This window comes from Leptosomus discolor, chromosome 1 (assembly GCF_034619465.1).
Source record: "Leptosomus discolor isolate bLepDis1 chromosome 1, bLepDis1.hap2, whole genome shotgun sequence".
In the NCBI taxonomy this organism is placed as follows: Eukaryota; Metazoa; Chordata; class Aves; order Leptosomiformes; family Leptosomidae; genus Leptosomus; species Leptosomus discolor.
The window spans coordinates 134293177-134305085 of NC_141391.1; positions in this window are offsets into that span (position 1 = coordinate 134293177).

The window sequence follows — 11909 nt, forward strand, 5'->3', positions numbered from 1 at the left end:
AAGGTCATGGTGGGAACAATGGAAGTGGGGCTGCAGGGCAGGAGTATTATCTTTTGAAAATGTTCGTCAAGAACAAAAGGCTACAACAACAAGATGATGGAGCTGCCAGGCAGAAGTAAAACATCATGTGAGAAGCAAAACCAAAGGTATTCTTTTGGGCCATGGGGAGCCCATTATTGAACTTGAGTTACGTGGGCAGAACAGGACAGAAATTCTTTTGCAATCAGGTTGGATCTGCAGTAGAGAACTTCTTGAGCACAAGCTCACCATCCTCTCCATTACACAAAAGCATATATTCAGATCTCAGAGATTAGCCCTGATATTGCTGTCAGCCTCTGTTCTGCAGGACTTAGCTGAGTCAAAGACAGAAAAGTACAACTGTCTGAGAAAAGAACACTCTGAACTGTCTTTCCCTTTGGACAAATACAGCCTCCAAACACCAAGAACCAACCTGCAATCACCCTGCGTTCGGCTCAACCCAGCTGAACCTGTACTGAAGGACTGCTGGGCCTAGTCTTGCCCCAGTCCTCATCCCCATTATCAGGAGACAGACTTACTGTGAGGAAGAACAGTCGCCTTCTGTCAGGAGCTGGTAAAAAAATACCAGGAGACCACAGTAGACACAGAGCAGAAGACAATAGGGCACTACAATAAGGCACAGCAACAGCACCCTGTATTGGAATAGAGCATACACTAAAGTTTAGGGAGCCCAGTATACAGGGGATCCAGACAGATGGAAGCCTATAGGTAATTGCATCATGGGATAGAAAGTGTACCCCTCCCCGCAGCTCTTGGCACAGACTGAACAGGTAACACAGCAGCATCGTGCAACAATAAAGATTATTGATAAACTCCCCCCAAAAAGACATGCTTCTGTTATGCCTCTTTTAAAACAGCATGGCTGTTGGGCAACACTACAAAAGTAGCAGCATTTCTATAGGAAAAAGCCATGCTTTTTGCTAGTGTCAGCCTCTGCAACCCTTTTCAGTAACTGTACATTTTGAAATCAGAGGTTGTCTGGAAATTGTACAGGACCCTCTTTTCCTGCTTGTGAGCAGATGGAGGTGCAGAACTTACCACCAACTCCAACCAAAAAAATCCCAATGTCCTGCTCCACCACATGCCTCCACCCTTACTCCTGATCTGGGGTGTTCACCTGAAGCTTTAGTCTGGCTTGGGAATAAGATGGGACATATCAAGCCACACTTGCTCAATAAGTGACAGGATGAAGCAGTTTGATGGTGTTGTCAAAAAGAGTGTCTCTCAAAAGAGATCTATGGTTGTGCCACAGAGGCCAGAGGCACCCACATAACAAGCAGAACAGTCACTCGGAACACCCCCTACGGACCTGAGCAAACCACAAGCACGGATGCCAGGCAGAGGCACTCACAAAACAGAACAGAGCCACTACTCCGAAGACAGGGATTTATTCCAACTAGAGTTAGGTAACACTCGGACAGAAAAAAATAGGGTTCAGATGTCAGTTGGGAATATATCACTACACAGCTGTCTTAAGAATTTCTAAGTTATCTAAACAGGCCTTTTAGGAAAACAATCCAAAATGTGCACTTGTTCACCCACAAAAGGGGGGAAAACTCTCAGTCGAAGGTATGGTACCCAGAAACTATAATCCCTTACCCAAAAGGGCAAGGGCTCACTCAAGGATATATCCAGCAGTATTCACTCACCAAAGATGGGGGGGTGAGGGCACTCAACCCCATGGAGTTTCCTCAGGGGGCATCCCAACGCAAGGGAAGAGTCCCTGACTGCAGAGCCGCTGCTCAGAGGAGGACTGACTCAAATCGGCTCTCCGGTGGGGACTCATTTACACCCAAGGTGAGTCTGGCCTGTGGTCATTTTGAATTAGTTGGTGCCAGCAGGAGAATACAAGTTAAACCCAGTGAACAGATTTTCAATGTCCGGAAAGCCCCCATCTTTATGAGTTTTGCCTAGTCTCCTGAAAGACCTGATAGTTACAGGGTCTTTAGCAGACCTAGTCATTTTCAGGCCAGGGCGGATGCACTTGCCACAGATTGTAACCAGGTAAAAGGCTTGGCTGCCACATGAAGGTAATAGCAGGAGGGAAAACGAGGTATTTTGTAAGGAAGAATGGGGAACATGGTTAAGGCTTTGCGATCTTCAGGCATTTGGGACAGGAGTGTCAGGACAGTGTCAAGTTGGCAGTTCACAGAAAACAGGAGGTCTGTGTAGCATAGGGAGTTGTAACGGGGCAAAGAATTGAGGAGCTTTATGTTCAAGAGCAGAGCAATGAAGTGGGCTTAGGACAGAGGAGATTTACATAGAGGGAGAAAAGAGGCCAGAAGGCTGTTATCACCTGTCCCTTTGCAGGCTCAGTGTTTGGATTATGGTATAGAGATGTGATCTTGTAAAACAGCGGATGCCTCTGTCTATCTTCCTTCAGTAAGAGCAAAGCTATGTTTCTTATCTTCTCATGAACCTGTTGTAGCTCAAGAGCTGGTAGGCACAGTTCTTCACACCCTTTGTGTAGCACTCCCCAGGTCTCTGAATAATGTGCAGGGGCATCCCAAGACTATCCTTGAGTTCTGGTAACAGAGCAGGCTGTTTAACACCTTCTAGCCAGTGAAAGAAAACATTAATTCAAGATATAATTTCCAAAGGATCTGGGGCACACAAATCTACAGGGAGCCAGCAAGTGCTGCAGATGCTCCATTTCTCTGAAAATTCTGCTCTATACCTGGCAAGAAGCATGGCAGATGCAAAGGGGAAGGTAATTCCACATCACCGGTTGAGTGGGGCTTCTCCTACTCCATTTTATCAGCTGAAAAGGACTGGATGCCCCCTGACACAAGGTGAGTAAAGACGATTGCCACCTTTTTGCTTTTGCAACTTGGCTGGTGGAGGAAGAACTTGAGCCCTTCCCTATATGGAAGAAACAGACCCTGTTTTACAACCGAGCAATCATTTTGTGAGGGTGTTCAGGCCTTCGTTTCTACCAGAGGGTAGTCTAGCTCTAAACAAAGGTGGAAACTGCTTTTTCAGTAAAATACATGACTTCCTCTTTAAAATGCATTATAGATTCAGAGAGCAAAATGACAGGCTTGAAAAATGTGAGCTTGTTCCTGAACAGAAATAGCCTCCCTCCCCCTTCTCCTTTTTCCAGCAGAGGTGAGCTACAACTGGAAACAAAGATATTCAGGGTACAACAAAGTATTAGCTGCTTGAGATCAAGAAGAAAGTGTCCTTTTTCACTAGTCACTTCAGACTGGTTTCTTGCTTTGATACAAGCAGAGTTTTAGAACAAAGGTCATGAATCTGAACTGTTGATTAGGTTCAAATGACACGTTTGTCCCTGAGTTTTAATTACAACTTTTCTTGGAAAAGTAAAGATAATTAATATCCTGATACACAGTTTACCAATGCAGGCAAAAGATTATGCAAAGCAGGTTCTATTCCACACCTCAAAATCTGTGGGAAGTCATTGGAGCACACTGGTAAACTGTTTGCATAGAAGACATGTCATCAGAATTATTTATTATCTACGTTTGCTTCCTTTTTTTTTTTTTTTGATGCACCCTATTTAAAAATAACAATATTTAACAACATTATTTAAGAAAGTCAAGCAAAACAGTCGGCACAGATGATTATTAAACTACAGTCAGATGTGGATGGCTTATATTCCCTGCTGTTGGTCTCTATTGCCTTCTCACGGACGGAAAGGAGGTTGCTGCCAACAGGACCTTTGTTTATTTAGTAATGTAACTTGTAGAAGATAAGTTTTGTAATACTCATTTGTAGTTACAAACAAGAGATGGGCTCATTAGAACCAGGACTGTTTGAACAATGGATAGACCAATTTTCCAACAGGACAAAAATACCCTAATTTTCATTGAACTTCAGAAGATTCTCTTAATATTAAAATTTTTCTAAAGAATGTTTTTTTTTTTCCCCACTACTAATAAGGTATCTTTTCACATTTTATTTATTTCTGTGTAAATTTTAATAAAGGCAAAGTTTTGGATAATATCATTACACAACAGGCCAGAATGTCCCATCTTAACTCTATGCTTTTCTTGTGGAGTAACACGTTTAGCTTACTTTTTGTTTTTAATTCTGAGATTACGTGTTTGTCTATGCTTAAAGTTATTTTGGATCATGGAACAGTATGAAATTCCAACTGCCATTTCTATTCTGGATAATGCATGTATATTGCTAAGTTCTGAAACACTTGACTTAGGGGTAGCTATACGACTCTTGCAGTATAATCTGTCCTGAACTATCAACATGCATTTTCCACTTTAAGCTTCACTTTAGAAAAGCTTTCATTTGGGACAGTTAAAGTTTTGCCTGCTTATTCGTTGTTACACACACGGAGGTAACTAGAGGAAGAATTGCTTTGGATATTGTCAAGTCAACAAAACATGAAACTTTAATAAGAATATTGGTTGTCAAGAACTCCATCATCCTCTCAGGGCTACTTCTTGCTGGAAGTGCCTATACACAATATGTGCTTCTGCTGCCTCTCCATTTAGATACTCTCTGTTCTCTCTCAGGTTCCCCATGACCACACCCTATTTCATCTTTGCTCCATGTGTAGTGTCTGTCTTCTCCTTTACATCTCCTTCTCTTGTTACAGGTTAGGACTTGAATGCTGGGAAAAAACATGGTGCTCCCTGTGTCAAGCAATCAATAGTCCTGCCAGGCCTCTGAATAGGGCTTTCATGTTCACAAAGTTTCTGTCAAAAATAGTCTCCCAGGAAAGCAGGCGTCTCTACATTTCCTTCCACAACTCCATCTTTACATGCAGACTAGGATTATCCCCAGCCTCCAAACCCCCACTCTGCCATAATTTTGGTGCACATACGCTTGCAGACCTTTTTGTAGACCTTCACCCACTCCCTCTCAGCCCCTCCTCTCATTTTCTACATGTCTTGTTCACTCTCTTTTTCTGCTTCAAAGGCCTCTTGGGACTATTGTTATTCCTTTATTAATTCAAATCATAATGTAGCCTTAAAAGTTTGATCAGTTAACAGTATTTGATGTATTTAGCATCCAATGATAGGAAGGGGAGAAGTTCAGGAGCTGACACCATAAAGCGCATCGCTTGCAACTTGTGGGATCACTGAAGATGCTTTCAACATCAATAATGTTTTTCCAAGTGTTTGTAAATAATGGTATCAATGCCACAGAATGGTCTGATCTCAGGAGCTCCACCCTGGAGCTTATTAGTGCTTGACAGTCTGCACTTTGCTATGCATAATGGAACTGGCATACTACAATGATAAGAGCTGTTTTGCCGTTTTCCCATAGTTGAATCTCGGTTTTGATTTATTTGCTGTTTTTATTAAAATCTTGATTGCTGGAGTCAGGAGATCATGAGATAATCTCAGTTGTCATTCAAATCATGCCAAAGCCTAGCCATCAAGAATTCAAAGAACAGCTGGGTGATATAATGTACAAATGCAGCCTAAAGGCTAAGAAACTAAAGGAACACAGTATTTATAACTTAAAATGAAATCACATTGTAAAATCATTGTTATCTATCAAATCCTTGGGGTGATAACACATCCCATTGTCTCCCTGTCTCTGTATGTGCTTTGTTTAGACAAAGCTGCTTCTGTACTATCAGTATTACTGTGCTGGTGATTCCATCATAAAATCCTGAATTGTTTGAGCAGAAAATACCCATACTGAACATCAGTGGCAGGTACAATTATTCTTGTTCTTCTGGGGAGGGAAGGGGCAGGGAACATAGGGAATTCAGTTCAAACAGCCTGGTGCTTCTATAAATGACAGCACAAGAATATTTTGCTCAGGTTAAAAAAAAAAAAAATATAGCAAACCTTTTGTTGGAAAGGCCTTGGGCCTCCCCACTGTGGAGGGTGTTTGTCAGAGTGTCTGCCTTGGTTTTGATGTATCCCTTTTTATGAGCTGAATGAAAATTTTCCAGTTTTTGTCTGTTATAAACATTCTTTAAAAAATCTGTTTCACATCCTTAGCAGAGAAATAGTTGGCAACTAAAACCTGAGAAGAGATTTGTTCAGTACAGAATGTGCTCCAGCACAGACTTGTCAGAGTGTATGGAGATTTCTTTCTGAACTTGCTTTTCACTGACTGCCAGCAGTTAAGCATGGGAACATGAGCTCTCTTTTGTCCTAGGGACTTCTACTGGGCTTTGAGGAGTGTATGACAGGAAGGAAGACCTTGATGAGAACAAGGTGACTCAAAGAGCCAACTGGAGACAGGGGTCAGAAGATATAGAAACATAGAATCAGTTAGGTTGGAAAAGACCTTTAAGATCATCGAATCAAACCACTTCCCTGGGCAGCCTGTTCCAATGATTGATAACCCTTTTAGTGAAGAAATTTTTCCTAATATCCAATTTAAACCTCCCCTGGCACAACTTGAGGCCTTTTGAGAGAATAAAGAATAGGAGAAGATTGGATAAGGATCATCATAGTCTCAGATTCAACAGTCCTCAGGTTTAAGGCTTAGGCAAAATGGTCAGGTACCACAGAAAAGCATGAGAGATGTGAAACACTGTTTTCAGGTCTTAGGCGTGACAGTTTTACAAGGGATGAGCCCAGCATCTTGTATCTACCAACAAGGAGGAAACACAATGTAGAAAAGTTGCTGATTAACTAAGCAGGACTGAGGTGGTATTCCTGAAGAATCATCCACAACAGGAACATGTCTTTAGCCAGATTTAGCCAGAAAGCACTGAAGCTTGAATTGCTGTATTTCAAAACAAAAGTCTTCCTGAACAAGAGAGTATAGGTGGGCTGCAACATCCTTTAGAGTGGCTGACTGCCCCCCAGAACTGAGTGTGAGCGTTTGAGTAGCCCTGCTACAGTAGAACAGCTCCAGTCAAGGTGCTCACAGAACATCACATTGCAGCAACCAGAATCATGCTAGAGGCACACATATACATGGCTTAGACTGTGCATACTGACAAATATACCTGGTTAAAGTGACTGTAGTTATTTTCAGCAAGTTATACTGCTGAGTGATGAACAATTTGACTGAGCTCAGTTGTTTTAAGATACAAAGCAAGCCATTTACAAACAAACATGACAGGAAACATTGTAGTACATCTAGCAAGTGCTGATACGAAAGCTTTCCATAATATCTGTTAGAGGACTCTAAAAGTAAAACTTGTCCCCAAAGGGAAGGAGGTTGGAGGCAAGGACCGCCATCAGAGAGATTCTTTACCTTCTGAGGACTACATCTGGGCTTCATTTTGAGCAAGATGAGATCTGCTCCGATTCTACAGGTAGCTACGCACAGGCAAAAATGTATAGGCAGTTGTTTTGTTGTTGTTTTATATGAAAAATAAAAAGTTTCGACAAAAGCCCATAGACAGCCACTCAAAGCACCTTGCCAAGACTCTATAAGTGCTTTTAGTAATAATCCCACACATATGCATATCAAATTAACCTTTTTGAGGCAATTCTAACAGTGCTGCGTTTTACTGTTTTTCATCTTTGAGGACATTCTCTGAAAGGAGCCTTAATGGTGCAAGATTTTCATCATTATTATGGCAGGATATAGAGACTTAAAAAAAATTGTCTCTGTTAGGGACAAGTGCATTCTTAGCCTCAAGCTAAGAGGATAATGGAAATACTGTTCTCCCTACAGATAGGAAGTGGAGGGACAGTGAAATGAAAGCAACTACCCAGAGACACACACAGGAGACATCTTTGAGACTGCACATTTCCAAGTACTGTGCTATTGGCCTTAGATACACAACTGTCCTTCGTCTCAGACTCTTGCATACTTTTATTGGTAAACATATTTCTACCAGAAATTATTCTCTAAACATCTTCATAAGCACGGAGAAGCTCTAGCATGAGTAAGATAGTTGCCAGTGCTACGTGCATTAGCACTCTGTAATAAAAGTGAATATTCTTTCCCCTTGTGAAAACAAAGCCAAAGTTATCTGGTGTAGTTCATGCAGCCATGTAATGGAAGGGGGAATTTTATATTGCCTGCTGCATGATCAGCAACTGTTCTGTGGCAATGCTAACTATTCTAACCAAACACAAAAGGGCCCTTTGCATGCAGCTTAGCTCAAGCAGTGAAATCAATACAGACAGAACACAAATAGTTACAAGCAGTATTTGTACAGCGGGGGGAATTCATGTTGGACAGCATTGTTCCAAGTTTGCCGCAGTGTTTTAATAAATCTAGCCCCTATGGCAGACAAATACAGGACCCACTTTGCTGTCCAGCAGCTGAGCTAAAATGCTATGTACATCTGAGATGATATTTATCTCAAGGAGACTTGCCAGACCTATTTACAGACATAAATACTGTAACCCATCAGTTATTATATGAAGAACAGGAAGATATTTTATTATCCAAATAGATAAAATGCAGGGAATTCAAAGCAGAGGAAGTTTTTTTTTTTCCAAAAGGTTTTTTTTCAGAGATGGAAGGGGAGAGAGAAGCATGCATAATTTGCCTGAGTAAGGTTTGTCCTCTCATCCCTCCTCTGCACCATCTGTGCATCCACAGACTATGCACAAGCTGTGAGAATGCAAGAGGATGGGCAGAAAGTCATCTCGTAGTGATCCTGCACTGGGCCACCACAAGGAATCTCCTGGCCTTGACATAATTGCTATACCAAGGAGTATTTTACAGCCACTCGAAGCTTGCTTTACCAAACTGAGACAGGGCCTTGGAAACTGATGTAATGTAGAAAGAACTTCTGAGCTGGTTACATTATGTGGGGGCTATTGTCGAGCTCTGTAACAGCCTGGCTTGACACAAAAGAAATGTAAAGCTTTATCTACAATCCACCTTCCCACCTGCACTGTGTTGTCTCTGCAAGAGGACAAAATAATAGTTTCTAAATTGTTAGAGAAAAATTCAAAGCTGAAGATAATTCTCTGAGAAGGGAACAAGTATTAGAAGTTGCAAAAGTATCAGGAGAATATTTTAAAGACGAATGATTAGGTTAGGTAAAGCTTCACAGAAGTGAGATACAACAAAAGTCTGGTGAAAGAACCTCAGCTTGGGAAATTTAAAGTCAAACCAGTGAAAGCCATCAACAGAGCAGCTTCTCAAACAGCTGGGATGCTCCCTAACACTCCTGGCAGAGGGAGGTAAATTTTTTACTTTGTCTCATGATCTTTAATCTGGGAGTTACTTCTTTTAGCAAAGGAGTCCATTCCCCCCTTTCACTACTCCAGGTACTGTTGATTAATTTCTTCAACAAAGGAATAGCTGGCTGGAACATTGACCTTCTCCTGTCTCTTGGCTGGGCAAACTGGCTACAAGGAAATGCTGCTTTTCAGTGTCTTTCCTCAGAAATATGGGCACTAGTTCTGAATTATTCAGGATTTCTCAGACATGGAGGGTCTCAAGACCAGGGACCAACAGCCACAAACACAGATACAGTGCTGTGGCTTTGTGGTTAGAAGGTGGAATCTTTTGCCCCAGAGCTCTCACTGACCTGTAACCGCTCGAGCTAGAAGGCCAAGCTGCTAGCAGGAGCAGGGAGAAGGGCTTTTATCTTCTCTGGAGGTGGAGTGGTTCTTCCATTGTCTGAATAGCACTGTTACACATCCTGTAAGAATTTCTGTATGAAAGGTGGAAAATAGTGAGGTATAACGGGTTATGATTATTGCATGTGACTAAAGGAAAATAATTTCTCAGTGTTTATGGGATTGTGTACTGATGTTTGTACTTGAATCAGTTCTATTTTTCTAACACAGGCTGTTAGTGAGTCATATACTATTTTCCAGGGCCTACAAAAGATGACTGGGAAAGGCATGGCTACTGGGAATAAACTTAAATTTGCTGCACCGAGGTCTGGCTCTCCATTAGAAAACCTTTAAAAGTGTCCATTCTACAAAAAAAAAAAACTGAAAGCACCTAACTTACTGTCCTGGTTTGGGCGAAATCAGAACTAATTTAGCCTACTTCGCAAATAGGCTCTTTTTAAGAAGAACAGGATGGAAAAAGTAATAGCTGAATAGAAAAAAAAGAGTGACCTAGAACCCAGAATTCCTCTGAATGGAGAAAATATCTTTACTGACTCCACCTCCAACAAAATGCTAGAGTTTTCTGCCAGATCTGGGAACTAACACATCACAGGATATAAAGAGTTAAGTGACCTGCTCTTTGGAGCAGAAAGGATAAAGGAGGGAAGAAAGCTTTAAACAAGATTTGAAAAACTCTCCCCTTTGAGGCACCAGGTGAGAAATATTTTGTGAGTTAGCGGCCAGGATTAGCTGGTTAGACCCTAAAGCAAGACTACTCAAGCAATGGCTTCAGCACAGTTGCAAGGCAACCCAATTTTGATTTGGTTTTGCCAGAGCGCAGTGCAAGAACAAATAATAAAGGGTGGCTAGCTGCAAGGAGGAACTGGGACTGGGACCTATGAGCGCTCTCTCCTCTTCATGCCCACATGCACATGTAAGGTGGGAGATGGTCTCATCAGAAATTGTGTAACTCTGCACATAGGTTTCAAGGCAGGGACTATAGGGGTTATGGTCCCAGGATGTTCTGTTCTACTTTTATTTTTAAGGTCTATTCTGAGGCTTTAAGTAATTTGCACTGTCATTGCTGCCAGCAGAAGCAGAGCTGCCTTGTTGAGGCTGGCCTGCTGAGGCATTCACGATCAGCAGGAGGGGAAACACCTCTTGGCCCTTGTGAGAGTAGAGGTGCATGATTCAGTCCTGGTTTGTTGGGATGGTTAAAGGACATGATAACAAGACTCAGAAGATGCTTAGTGAGGTCAAAAGAGTGTGTAAATCAGGAATCATGATAACCTAGAGGCAAGAAAACAAGACCATGGGAATACAGGATTCCTGGAAATGTCCATTATTTAAACTCTCCTCTTAATTCGGCTTGCAGAGAGACAAGGTCAGTTGGGAACACCTCTGCTGAGGCCTTGATGGGACTCTGCCTGCATTATGATGTTGGAGTTTAGCCTTATAGTTAGAATATATTTCTACTCCCATTCCTGCCAAATCTGGTACTGCAAGTTGGTGCTGCAGGAACCACGATACCTCGTGTAAAGCAGTTAGCATACTGGGAACAAAAAGGTTAACCTCTTCAAATTTTAGAACGTCTCTAAAAATGACCAACCTCCCTTCTAACATTTGAGGACCAAAGATCCCAAGAGAAATGCTAACACTGTGATGATTAGCAGGGAATAAAAGTAAAAGCACCATGGTTTGCTTTGCACCGAGGACAACTTTTTTGTAGTTTCTGTGAGCACACTGAGGTCTCACAGTGGCTGACTGGACTCATCTTTGTACAGGGATCATTGGATTTGCTTCCTAATATTGCAAAATCAGTGTTTTTTGTTTTTTTTTTTATATATACAACATAGCACATTGAAATAATTGGTATCAGTATTGTGTGAATGTTGCATACTACTAAGCTGGAAAAAAAGAAAGGCAGGAACAGAAAGCCTTCTTTTGCTGTAATTTTCATAGTCTGTTGATGCTGTTCCTGCTATGTTGTACCTGAAAGCTGTTTCACCCCCAGCTGGCACTCACGGAAAGGTAATACTGTCCTCAGCTTCACAGCTGAGTAAAACTCAGTTTCCTCCTCTGTACATGATGTCAGAACTGGTGCTTACTGGGGCAGTGTGTTCACCAGTGAAAAAAGATCAAAATAAAGCAGCTTTATTTCAAGTTGAAACTTATAGTTTCAAGCAGGACGATGTGGAGGCAGAAAGTTGCAAAAGTGAGCTCTGCCATTTCCTTTCTCCCCTGAGAGGAGTGATGGATGTCTGCCCCGGTCCAGACATCCCACAGTGCAGCAATGTCAGCATACTCTTAGTGTAAACAGAGAGTCAAGTCCAGTGGTATCGACAAGCCAGTGATTTTAAGCTTCTGCAGCTTTGAGGGGATTGCTCTAGATGCAGAGGGGTGGAAATGTGGCCGGAGTCAGGCCCAATACATTTACCCTGG